Source organism: Mastomys coucha, unplaced genomic scaffold, assembly GCF_008632895.1.
Source record: "Mastomys coucha isolate ucsf_1 unplaced genomic scaffold, UCSF_Mcou_1 pScaffold15, whole genome shotgun sequence".
In the NCBI taxonomy this organism is placed as follows: domain Eukaryota; kingdom Metazoa; phylum Chordata; class Mammalia; order Rodentia; family Muridae; genus Mastomys; species Mastomys coucha.
This window is the reverse complement of record NW_022196897.1, coordinates 134,785,231-134,798,250: the sequence shown is the minus strand read 5'-3', so window position 1 is coordinate 134,798,250 and position 13,020 is coordinate 134,785,231. Positions and strand designations below refer to the sequence as shown.

Below are 13,020 nucleotides of genomic sequence, written 5' to 3'. Positions count from 1 at the left end.
TCCATACATGCTGTGTGGGATGGTAGCACATGGGTGTTTATGGCCTGCCTGTGCCATGAGCTAGAGGGCAAGCCTGTAGGTAGCATGGTAGTCCACAGGTCTTTCTGTGTCTTCTTCCTCCCATACTATGCTGCCTGGATTTAATTTGATTTTTATGAGTCTGAAGCATAAGACAGGTCTGCTCACTAAGCTGAACATCAAGCTAGGATAAACAAAGGACTGTCATCTTCTCTGCCCCTGACTGATATAAGAACACTACAACCACCAGGATTTCCTTCTGCCCATTGCTGAGGAGGAAGCAAATAGTTTATTCTTGAGTCAATTTATGAGTGACCATAGCCCAGGAATAGGGATTTATGGTACTGCAAATGGAAGGTGCCAATGTGAAAATGGCTTCATGAACAGAAAGTGAGTCATAAATCAAGACATTTTCCACAGTCACTGATGGCAATATCATATGATGGTTACCTGAAGCTGTAACTCTCAGTGAAAGTCTGATGATGGCTATTGGGTCATTAGAAGCTAGTGGTCAGTTAGGCTAATTCATTCCAGAAAATTTTACATGACTCATAAGAACATTAGTTCAGACACAGAGAAGGGTACTATATGGTTATTAAAGGCACAAAAAATCACTCAAGATAATTTTGCTCTGGATCTATAATGTTTCAATTTCCTCAGTCATGAGATTCTTATCAGTCAATGAGCCTAGTGCAGCTTTTAGTATTGACATAGCATTCTGGAAAAAAAAGAGGCTGAGTAAGGGGACAGCACTGCTATTAAGGGTCCTTAAGGCCAGTTGACCATATGAATAACATTAAATGCCTGAGACACTTCCTATTCAACAGAAGAGTCTCTCAGTTAAACTATGTTTTAATTCCTGATTTGAAAAATTGTGATGTATAAAAATGGTTGCTATAAGTTAGAAGTTAAGATATAATACAATAAGAGGTAACTAATGTGGTCTAATCCCAGACTCAGTCATTTAGCTGGGATGTATAAGGAACACTAAAAGTATTCCACAATTTCTCTGTACTAAAGCATTTGAATGATACCTATTCATTATTCTACACCACAAATTGTCTTCCAGTTGAGATCAGTGGGTGTTGAGAACAGAGATCTGATGAAAGAACTGATGGAATTAATTATAACAAAAGAGAATTTATTAGATTGGCTTACACAGTACGGTCTGAATAGCCCAGCATTTTTTATCTTCACACTAGAGAGTCTGGCCAACCTTAGCTAATCCGTCAATGAAGCTGGATTTCTCAGCAGTCTCAGCCCAGTTCTGAAGACCTAGAGCGTTTCTGGAAGGCCAAGTCAGCTGGGATCCGATGTCAACAAAGGCCAGCAGCATCAGCAACAGAGATGAACTCAAACACAAATGTAAAGGCAAGTATATTAAAAAGAAAAACAAGCAAAAGTATTTCATTCTGAGTCCCTTATATCTAGGCTACTGCCGGGAGATCCCACATCATTCTGTGTCAATTAACCTAAAGAAAAAACCCTCACAGATGTGTCTGCTGATTTATCTCTTAGTAGTCTCCAGATTTGATTGAGTTGGCAACTAAGATTAGCCATCATTGGAGGCTTATTGAATTCTAGGTCTAAGAATGATCTTCCATTTATGTTCAGGTGCTGGACTGATGTAGGCTATCACCCACACAGGTAAACATGGAGATGGTTCACATCAGCTCAGGAAAGAAGCAGGATAAACTACTCAGGATTTTTCATTTGGTAATTTATTTTTATCTTGGAAGGAGAAATAAGACAAGCAATAGTGCTTGGATGTAGTTATAGTTGCTTCTTTCACTTGGAGCTAAATATTTGTTCATTTTAACTGCTGAATCTTGTTGAATTGTGGTTATGCCAATTAACTCAAGAAGATTGGAATTTTATTCTGGTCCAGTAATGTCTCCAATTATTTTTTAGTATCTTTTGAAATTGTATTTTTAAGTTGAGGAATTTGTAAAAAATATCACATGAATTTTGTGGGAAGTCTATACATTCATGATTTATTTATATTTACTGTTTTCCAAATGGAAGACATTTACATAGAACAAACTTTACCAGTCCTGGAAATAATCTGTGCTAGGTCACTGCAGGTTCATAATCAGAAAAACGCTTCCTTTTCAATTTCTCTTCTCAGGCCTCTTCCAGTTAGTTACGATATAGGAACAGCACTTCCATTCTGTAGCCAATCCCAGGATTTTTTTCTAAAAATAAATAACATGCCATTTTCTAAGACTTTTAATGACATGCCTAAAAGCTGGTAAGATTTGTGCATATTAAAACATCTGTGAGATTTTTGAAAGCATTTATCTCCTAGTATTCTGAAGGCCACCATGAAATCACATTTCGGGGTAGTTTCAAATTCAATAAATGTGAGGGGCTGTGTCACAGTCACAAGAGAGATAATATCAGAAAGTAAAATAAAAATAGCCAAATAATAGATGCAATCATTTCAATTCTGTATTAATTACTTCTTTCATTGCTATGGCCTTACAAAAAATGACTGAAATGTGGACAGCCTTACTTTGGCTTGTTGCTTAAGGGTATTACCCAGCGTGGTGTAGAAGGTAAGGTGGTAGAAGCAATTCCTGACTGGCAGCAAGAACACAAAGCTTCTTACTTGTATCTGGATGAGTCAGGAAGATGAGAAAAGAGGATATTGTTCCACATTAGGCTTTCTTCCAATATTCACTTTATTTGATCTAGACCCAAGACCATGACATGGTGTCGTGCACATTCAGGTTGTGTCTTCATCTCAATTAAACCTCTCTGGAAACTCTATCATAAGAATGTCCATGGACATGTCTTATAAGTGATTTGAATCCAGTCAAGTTAACAATAAAGATTAGTCATCACAACTCTAACCTTCCACTGAAACACACCACTTTTAATCATAAGATTCAATGCTTGACCATGGAAGCCTTCATTTCATAATGCAAAATGCAGTTAGTCTGTCTCCAAAAGTACTTGAATTTTTAACAGTTCCAACTCTGTCTCTTCTGAAACGCAACATAAATTCTTGATAAGAAACACCTTTAAAATAAAAACTCAAGTTTGAATGTAAAATGGATCAAAACAAACATTTACAGGTGATGATAGCAAGGAAAAACCCTTTAACCCCATAGCCCACAGTAGAAGCATCTATGCTCCAAAAGTCTTGGATACTTCCATTCCTCCAGCTCTGTGATCTGTAACACACTTAGCCTCTCTTGAGCCAGTTCTGCTCTGTGCCTGCAGCTTTCTTTGGCAGCTGCCCTAACATCCCCAGAAGTCTGGGGTCTCTCTCCATATATAAATTGTAGTATCTTTTATATATGTACACACATTTAATACTTATGCACATATTTAATACTATTTGGAATAAAAATATAATATTTGTATAATACATATTATAATAGTACATATTATAATATATGTTCCAAACAGTATTAAGACAAAAATAGAAGTCCCTGTTAACAGTCAGTGGTAAATGAAGATGTTCAGAAAGAAGACTATTACTAGAAGTAAGAACTTTGTATAATCCTAAAGGGTGAACATCGGTATAGCAAGCCTGACGGTGTATTACCCATCAAGCATTTAAATTCCAGATGGAAGGAGGGGGACAAGTCCATAATCATAGCTGAGGTTCTCATCTGTTCACAAATGATACATTAACCAGATAGAAAATCAATAGGTATAAAAGAGAGGTTAAAAACACGTCAAGCAGTGGGAAGAAATGATTCACTCAAGAGAAGTGAAATATAAATTTTTCCTGGGAGTTCACAGAACATTTACAAAGATAAACTACATTCTTGGCTGTAAAATAAACTTGTATAAATTTAAGAGTTAAAATCTTATAGTATATATTGTACTTTGACTACAATAAAATCAAATTAGATATAAATAACAGAAAGATGATAAAAAAATCTCTCAACAATGACAACTAAATAATGTATTTCTTACATAATTCAGGGCTGCAAAATAGTTTCAAGGTAAACACTGTACTAAACCATAATACCATAGAAACAACAAACAGGGATGAGGGGAAAATTTCCAGAACAAAATGAATACAATAGAAAGAAAATCCTTAAATCAGGTTTTACAAGTGCTCACATCCAATATCAAGAGAAATAAAAATTAAATAAGCCCAAAGCAAGAGGAAGGAAGTAAATAATTAGAATGACAGCACAAACAGATGAATACAAAACAGAAACACAATAAAGGATATAGAAAAATCAATGTGGGTATTTGAAAATATGGGTAAATTTGATTAACATTGAGCCAGAATTAAAGGGCAAAAATATAATATGAGACAAAATTCATCACTGAAAAGAATGTAATAGGATTATTGCTACCACCCTGGTAGCAAAGGATAATACCAGAAACTATGATCAACTATAAATTTGACAATAGAGGAAACTAATTCCGTCTGAAGCAAGGCTTTAACTCACCCAACTGAAAAAAATTCAATTTACAATTTAAACATTTCCCAAATTATATTTCTGAGTACACATGGCTTTTCTGAAGAATTTTATCAAAAGCTTATGGGACAATTTATTCCAATTTTTCATTACCTCTTCCAGAAACTAGGAGAAGGGAGTACTTCCTAACTCACTGAATGATAGGGAGGAGAGACCAGGAAGGAGTATAACATTTGAAAAGTAAATAAATAAAATAACCAATAAAAATTTAAAAATAAACAAATCAATTATGGCACCAAAGAAAAGAACTAAAAGAAAATAGTAGACTTTCAACTACTGTCATTGATGTAGCAGTGAACTCTTGGACATGAATCTTGGAAAATGAAAACTTAAGTGGGCATAAAATCAACATTTGTATAAATTCTTGTAGCAACTTTAATCTCAACATTTTACCAGGATCCCTGTGGTTGAATTCAGGAAAGGCTGGAAAAGGCTGAGGAGGACAAGGAGGGAGACCCCATAGGAAGATGAGCAGTATCAACTAAGATGGACCTTGAGATCTCTCAGACACTGAGCCACCAACTAAGCAGCATTCATCAGCTGATATGAGGTCCCAGGCACATATACAGCAGAGGACTGCCTGGTCTAGCCTCATGGGGGCAAAAAAATGCACCTAACCCTGGAGTGATTTGAGGCCCCAGGGAGTAGGGAGGCCTAACAATGTTTGGGGTGGGGGATATGGGTTGGGGGTTGGGGAGAACATCCTCTTGGTGGCAGTGGAGAGGAGGAATGGGATGAGGAACTGTGGGAGTGTGGACCCAGATGGGGATAATGATGGGACTGTAAAAAAATAAAAGTCATGGTTCCTTGGTTTTGCTTTAACCATTGTGAAGAATGCTGGCGAACTCCCTCGGAGCTGTCAGATTGGCTGAGATTTTCTTCACTTTTCTTTTTCTCCCCCGTAGAATATAATTTGGTTGTCTTACTATGAGGTAGGCAGATTCAGCGGGGTGTTTCAAAAATGCTTATTTTCTTTCCTTTTATCTTTTGTAGGTTATGAAAATTCTGAAATGCTGATTTCAATTTTACTTTTCTTTGGTTGAAATTTGGAAATTTTTCAAATATTAAATATTACTGTAAAGCAAATTATAGATGCAGTAATTTCTTTACATACTATTATGAAAATGTAGTCTCATCCTCTTATTTAAACAAGTTTCTACCTTTGCTGGGTAACTCTTCACACTAACCAGTAATTCAAATAAAGTAGTTTTGGTATTTCCTACAAAACTTCCCATTTTAAGTTTTAGGAAAATAAAAAATAGGGAACAGGTAGATTGTTAATTATAACATAGAAAAGGCTTGTAGATGGTGATTTTTAGAATACTAATTTTAACCATATCTTGTATATATTCGATATTGTGTGAATATAATGGGATTTTAAGAAATATAATGTGAGATTCTAGAAATAGAGTCTTCAACCAGACAGAGAACAAACCCCTTTTAGCTCCTTCAGATATGTGTGTGTGTGTGTGTGTGTATGTGTGTGTATGTAGAGAAAGTCAAGATCCAATAGAAATTCTTATCTTACTACTAATATCAAGATTTCTTATCTAACATGAAATCCTGACTTGCTCCATACAAGTAGTGGAAAATATTAATTACAATTTATAATTTCTGGGCAATTATCTAAGCATAAATATATTTTCTGTAAAAGTAGACAAAGTTCTATAGAATAATTGGAGAGAAATGAATTTGACTTAATATGACTTGAAGATATCCATGGGAAGTGTTTCTGCTTCTGTAATTATTTGAAATAGTTCACAACTGGGCCCACAGAAACCAGTGAAACATAAAATCAGACTCAAAATTCTTCTTGAGGACAATGTCTCTGGAACATATTGGGTCCCCAAAATACATATTTTGATCAGTGACTGAAAGAGAGTAAATAGGCAGGGTGAAACAAGGTTTCTTTTTTGTTTGTTTGGGTTTTGTTTGTTGTTTCACCATTTAAGGAATGCATTGAAGAATGTAGCATGGGTCAAGGAACTTTAAACAAACTCCTAAACTTACTTTTATCATCAAGGTAGTGGGTAGAAATTAGCTTTCACAGTTTTGCTTGCCTACATTGAAGAATTGTTTTGTTCTCCATATGAGTGCCCATTTGTAAAATCTGAATAGCTATAAGAATATTCTCTATATGAATATCTCTTTCCAAATATCTAATGACATATTCATCTCTAATAATTTAAAAGTTACCCTGGACACTTTAAATTAATTTTCAGGACTAGATATAAAATGACTTTGCTTCAAGCATTGCCGTAAGAAGAGTTGAGAGATAAATAAAGGGGAGGTATTCCCCTAAGGTGGTTATAGTTTGTGCTGTAAAAGATCAAACAAATTCTTTGATTAAAATTATTACATTTCAGTGATGACTGCCTTTTCCTAAAAATGGGGAAGGGAAATGGACATATATGGGAAATATAGTTAGTAACATGAGAAGTTTTAGACTAAATGAGGGCCTTGCCTTAATGCACAGAATTACATTTTAGACTTCAGCATTCTCTTAAGACTTCCCCAGGGCTAACAGATTATTTGTCATATGTTTTAAAGATCCCATTAAGTATCTGTCTGTATATTTAGATGTCAGAAATAGTTTTGTACTACATTTCCTTCTATAGTGGGGAAATAATAATGCATCGTCCTTTAAAAATTTTTGGCTCCAGAAGACAAACTACTTTGACCGGATAGATTATGTGGAAAACTTTGTTTCTCCAAATGAACTCTTGCTATATGTTATGTACTCTTCATAAACAGAAAATGCCATCTGTAGTCAAGCCTTTAATCCCAGTACTCAAGAGATAGAGGTGTATATCTATGGCTAGAGCCAACCTGAACTGCCACAAAAGTTCTGGGCCAGCCAGGACTACTTTGTGAGGCTCGAACAAAACAAAACTAAAACCATTAAGCTTTCTTATGTTGATATTTCTGAAAAAAAAAAACATGAAACCTAAGTATACTTTGAAGTGTCATCATAAATGTGTCTTTCAGTGGCTTCCTCCTAGTTGTCACCTGTCCTTACCTCTGTTCCTGTTCATGAATGTCTATGATTCCCTAAGACCACACACTGAAGTTTATGATACATGTGCTTCTCTTTCTCCTTTCAACTCTGTTAATCTAACAAAATCTACTGAATACTGACAGAATACTATTCCAATAAAATGTCCATTTTCTAATGCCAAAAACCTATAGACATATACAGGATAATCAATTTTGTGAATAATATTAAGTTGTTTATTTGCTGAACTCAACTTAGGGAACACAGTCTGGATTATCTATGTGACCTGAACATTAACAGAAGGGTCCTCAGCAGTATAAGAAGTAGGTAGAAGATAATCAGAAGATCATATGGCTGTGGGGTAAAAATAAGGCTGTGGAAGAGACAATAAAGGTACCATTGAAAACAGAACAGGACTACAGGTGAAGTAAAGAATCAGGCTTCTAGAAGCTGGAAAGGGCAACACAGCACATTCTATCCTAGGACTTGCAGAAATTTTAGCTCATGGAGTATGTCTCAGAGTTCTAGCCCACATAGACCTTGCAGAGGCCACTGAGTGTGCTCAGTTTGTTACAACAATGATTGAACAGACGCATCATTCTTCACAGTTCAGCTAACTAACTACTTCTCACTTTCCTCTACTAAACTTTTCATTTGTACAATACTTATCCCCTTTAATATAGTAAGACATAGAAAAGAACAATCTTAGCTCATGTAGGTCATTTGCAGTTTTTTTTTTCTCTAATGGTATGTTAACTCCCAGAACCTCTTCCCAACCTGTAATTGTGTTGGAAAGACTTTAGTGAACTAAAGGGATAGATGTCATTAATAAGGATATTGGGAGGCCTGCCTCATTTCTAGGCATCTCAATCACCATGACTTAGTAAGCAGTTTTCTCCTGCCTTGCACATCAGGAAGTAATGAACTCCAGCATCCCCTAAGTACCAGGGCAGGGACACTTTGGAAGTAAACCTTTGACACTGTGAGGCAAAATAAGCCTTTCCTGTGAGATATCTATGTTGGCTATTTATCTCACAGTAACAGAATATTTAGCAACATATAAGAGCTTTTATGGTACATTGGTAATTGGTTCATGTGTCATCCTTAACCTGAAATCTACTTATCTCTGGAGCAAGATAAAGTCCTGGTTTAGAACAAAAATCACAGTAAGTGGCAACTAAGCCAAACAATCTAATTAATGTGTTTAAAAATCTAATGTTTAAGTGTAAGTATTTAAAGTCATATGATTATTTACAACAGAAATAATTCTTGTTAAAATAGGATAATAATGATTGTAAGTCAATTCAGTCTTCTGTACAATGTACAATTTACTATTCAATTTTTTTTTCCTCTAAGCAACAACAAATCCTCAGATGATCTCTATTTTGGACATTGACAAAACAATTGCTCTTAAATGATTTCATGATGGGTTTTAAAAGCTAATATTAATAAATGAATATATTAGAAGAAGAAGAAGAAGAAGAAGAAGAAGAAGAAGAAGAAGAAGAAGAAGAAGAAGAAGAAGAAGAAGAAAGAAAGAAAGAAAGAAAGAAAGAAAGAAAGAAAGAAAGAAAGAAAGAAAGAAGGAAGGAAAGAAGGAAAGAAGGAAGGAAGGAAAGAAAAGCAAAGAAAGCAAGCTGGGCAATTCAAGAGAAGCAAACTAGTAAGCAGAACCCCTCCCTAGCCTCTGCATTAGAGTCTGTTTTCCGGTTCCTGCTTTCTTTGAGTTCCTATCTTGACTTTCTTCAATGATGAACAACTATGTAAAAGTGTGAGCCAAATAGACCCTTTTCTTCCGTGTTCTCCCCCAACCCCAAATTGGAAATAATCCAGATCTCCTGTAATGGATGAATATTAAAACTCTGGTTAAATGATCAGTTTTTGAAACAACCTAAAATATTTAGGTAATGTACCTAACTACAGATATTCTAGATTGTTTATTTTTATTTGTATAATATCCTTAAAGCAACAATATTATAGAAATGAAGAGCAGCACGCAATGTGGAAGGTGGAGGAGTGTTTTGGAGGAGAAGAAACAGTGTGGTTCTATACACTGGAAACATAGGGGCCCTGTACAAATATCTTATATCCTGAATACATTGATTGCATAGCCTTGTTATGAAACTACATTATAGTTTTAGAAGGAAACAGAACAAAATATGCTTGACATGATGTATCTAGTGCTACTTATCATAAAGCTCTATATAGATGTAAGAGACCCATCTCTGTCTCAGAGACATATGGGGTTAGTAAAGCAACAGCAATATCAAAAAACAAGAGGCTCTACACACAGGTAAGTGGAGGCAAGTCCCACAGACTTTGTAGGTCACAAAGGCTGATTTAAGCCAACTAAGTCTAGAATTACCTAGTGAGGTATTCTTGAGGAGGAATTCATACTCAAAATCTTCATGCCTTGTATGATGGTTTATTTGTGGGAAATTCAGTTGTATGCAAAAAGGAGAGCAGACCACAGCAAGGCTGGGAATGGGTGGAGGCTAGAAAAGAATTTGGAAAAGATGATATCTATGGTTGGACACCAAAGGATCAGTAGAACTGTTTGGAACATTAGTTTGATCTTCTAGGCAATGTGGTTTAACGCATAGGAATTTATTTCTCTCTCCTTTTCCTGTAGGCTGGAAGTTCAAAATCAGGGTTTATAAAGAACAGCTTCTGGTGAGGTTGTTTTTCTAGTTAAAGGATGATGGCATTCTCACTGGATTCTCACATGGTTGAGAGAATTTTAGAGCTCTCTAATATCTCTTCATAGATAGGAACATTTATAATAAGCAAAACATGGCCTGAGCATTATGACCTCCTCTAATGTCAGTTACTTTCTCACTAATGCCACTTTATAGGCAGTCCCTGAGAACTAGGCCAAGAATACACTAATTTGGGAAAAATAGAAAAATTTAGTGAATAATAGATTTCATTGTTTTTAGGAGTATTGATTATGTGTGTGGAAGTAACTGCAAAACTCTCCCCTCAAACAGAGACTCCATACAGGAGTCAGAGATAATGGATCCCGATGGAGGTATGGAATGGGGATGTATTTCAAAAGTCAAGATGCATGGAGTTAAGAAAACTTGAGAATAAACTGAATGTGGATAGTGACAAAGAAAAGTATATCCAGGATCATTGAGATAATGAGATTCCTATCCTATCTCAGAACATCACAGATAAGCCTCCTTAAGATAAGTGAGAAGAGGGTCGGGGAGAGGGAGAGAGAGGGGGGACAGAGAGGGAGAGAGAGAAGACAGAGAGGGAGAGAGAAGGGAAAGAGAAATCAGTTAGCTTAGATGTGGCACTGGGCATCTGGAGTAGGCAGCTATATGGCTACAACACAGCAAAGAGTAGAGAACAGCTGTACAGATCTGTAAGTTTGTTTCCCGGGAGTTGAGGTGATGTCCTGAAGCGGCTCCACACCAGTAAAAGATAATGCAGTGGGCTATGAAAAGAGGAGACTGTCATTTCCTAGCTGTATCATGTGGTGTTTGACCAATTGCCAAGGATGGAGGTTTCTGTCTACACAGAATGGACAGTTTTATTTCCATTTTTATGGGCACTGAGGCAGAGAGCTTCGGATTTTTACATAAGGGGTAAGTGAGGTCATGAGTTGTCTGCACAGACTATGTTCAAACACAGGTGTGTAAAGATGCGGGCTGCAAAGGAGAACAGCTGAGGGTGGGAGCGAGTTAAAGACAAAGCAAGGGGCTGGCAGGCAAAATCTACCTGGAAAGCAGGATGAGAGTAAAGTGCCAGTTATGGAGTCAGTTATTAGGCCCTGAAGGCAGACTAATTGGCAGGTGAGAGAAGCAAGAGAAGCACTTTGCTTTAACAGTTGCCAGTGGAGATCTGAAACTGAGGAGTATTATTACATCATAGGCTGGGGGATCAGCGCCCTGGAATCCTGCTTTCTCCACTCTGCTCACTCAGTGTTCCATTTCTGTATTAGGTACTTTTCTCATCACCCAACCCTTAAGAAGTAATTTAAATAAGGAATGATTTAATTGTGTTGTATAGCTTGAATGTACAATTCATCTCAGAGAAAAAACAAAACATGGCTATAGAACAATAAGGATGATGAATCACATTTGGGTGGATCGTTTAGTAGAGAATGGACAGCAATGAAGCCAAGCTGTATATCTCAAGGTTCTTCTACCCAAGAAATCCATTTATTTCAGCTAGGGTCTTCTTTCTAAGGTTCCCACATCTCCAAAAAAAAACAGCACTGTTAATCATGAACCAAGTGTTTAAACATATGCTCATGTATGAAACATTTTATATTTAGCTGTTGATGAGAAAGGCTTTACATAGAATCACCAGTAGAGTAGAGACAAATGCAATGAGACTTGTGGAGTGAGGGAGAAAGGACAGAGGTGGAGCTCAATTTATAGCATAACAGACTTGTTGGAATTTATAAGTAATGAACAAAGTGGGAGAACTGAGTAGATCATCACTAAGAGAAAACACGAAGGCTAAGGAAAGATTCTTGCCAAACTCAATCAAACAGGCTGTTTACTGAACACAGATTAAGTAATCAGACACCATATAGGGATAGATGGAGTTGATGGATCACTTTTGAGGGAGATCAGTTATTAGGAAGAAGAATTTGTAGATTGACAGACCAGAGGTGTGCAAAGATGAATTTTCTAAGGAACTACACACAAGACCTAGTGAAGAATGCCTCATCTAGCATGAATGCAGGATGCCAAAAACATATCCAAAGAGAACTTATTTCTGGGCTCTGAATTTATTTCCTTTGCTTCCCCTCCCCCCTGCTTTTTCTTTTTTCTTTTGTAATGATGGGCATAATTTCTTTTGTTTATTTTTCATTCTGACAAGCTCTGAAATAAAACAATATAGGACCAGAGATATTTCTTGGAGAAATGTCAACTTGAAATACATTCTTCTTTTAAGCTTTGGTTTTGAGGCAATGTACCATCCTTTTTATCCTTTAGCTTTTCTCTACTTGTTTGTGGATGTAATCTAGCTGCTCATCATCTAGGATTTCTGTGCAGGCTGATTTATCCACTGTCCTGTAGCTCTCTTTGGGACCTAGACTGTGGTGAGAGGAAATGACAAAGCTTATGATGTACATCGCTTCTCTGTTTTCCTAAGAAAGCCACTGACAGTACACGTGCTACTTGAATCCATTGTCTACTCTAAGACCTGGAGTAAAGGATGATTTGTGTAAGAGATAGTGTCCTTGCCTTGCAACAGCAGGAATTGTAAGTACGATTATATTCCACGTATTTTCCTGAAATGCAAAGAAAGTAAACATGCCACAAACACTTGTACAAGCCCAAGATATTATGATGGGACCGAGGGAATTTCACTTGTGCCAGCTCAAGTCTTGATTTTGTTAATGTTGTGTCAGGTTCCTTCTTGAAAAATACAGCCTAGCATTGGCTTCTGAGGGTATGAAGATACATGTGTAAGGTCACTGGGATTAACTTCTTTTTGACATATTTTAGTATTAATTTTATCTAAAACATATGGAAGACAAAATTAAGTCAAATGCAACCCCAGCCTGCCCTGGGGCAAAAATCTCCATAG

The 13,020-nt window shown here is 36.5% G+C and overlaps 1 long non-coding RNA gene across 1 annotated transcript; it reads right to left on the bottom strand.

Moving 5' to 3' along the window:
* Positions 1 to 1,984: 1,984 nt before the first annotated feature.
* On the bottom strand, positions 1,985 to 11,281 carry LOC116092430. Its single transcript, XR_004119263.1, has 3 exons — positions 11,194 to 11,281; positions 9,830 to 9,959; positions 1,985 to 2,213 (listed from the first exon to the last, which is right to left on the bottom strand). It is a non-coding gene; the product is annotated as an uncharacterized LOC116092430 (long non-coding RNA).
* Between the last annotated feature and the right edge of the window lie 1,739 nt (positions 11,282 to 13,020).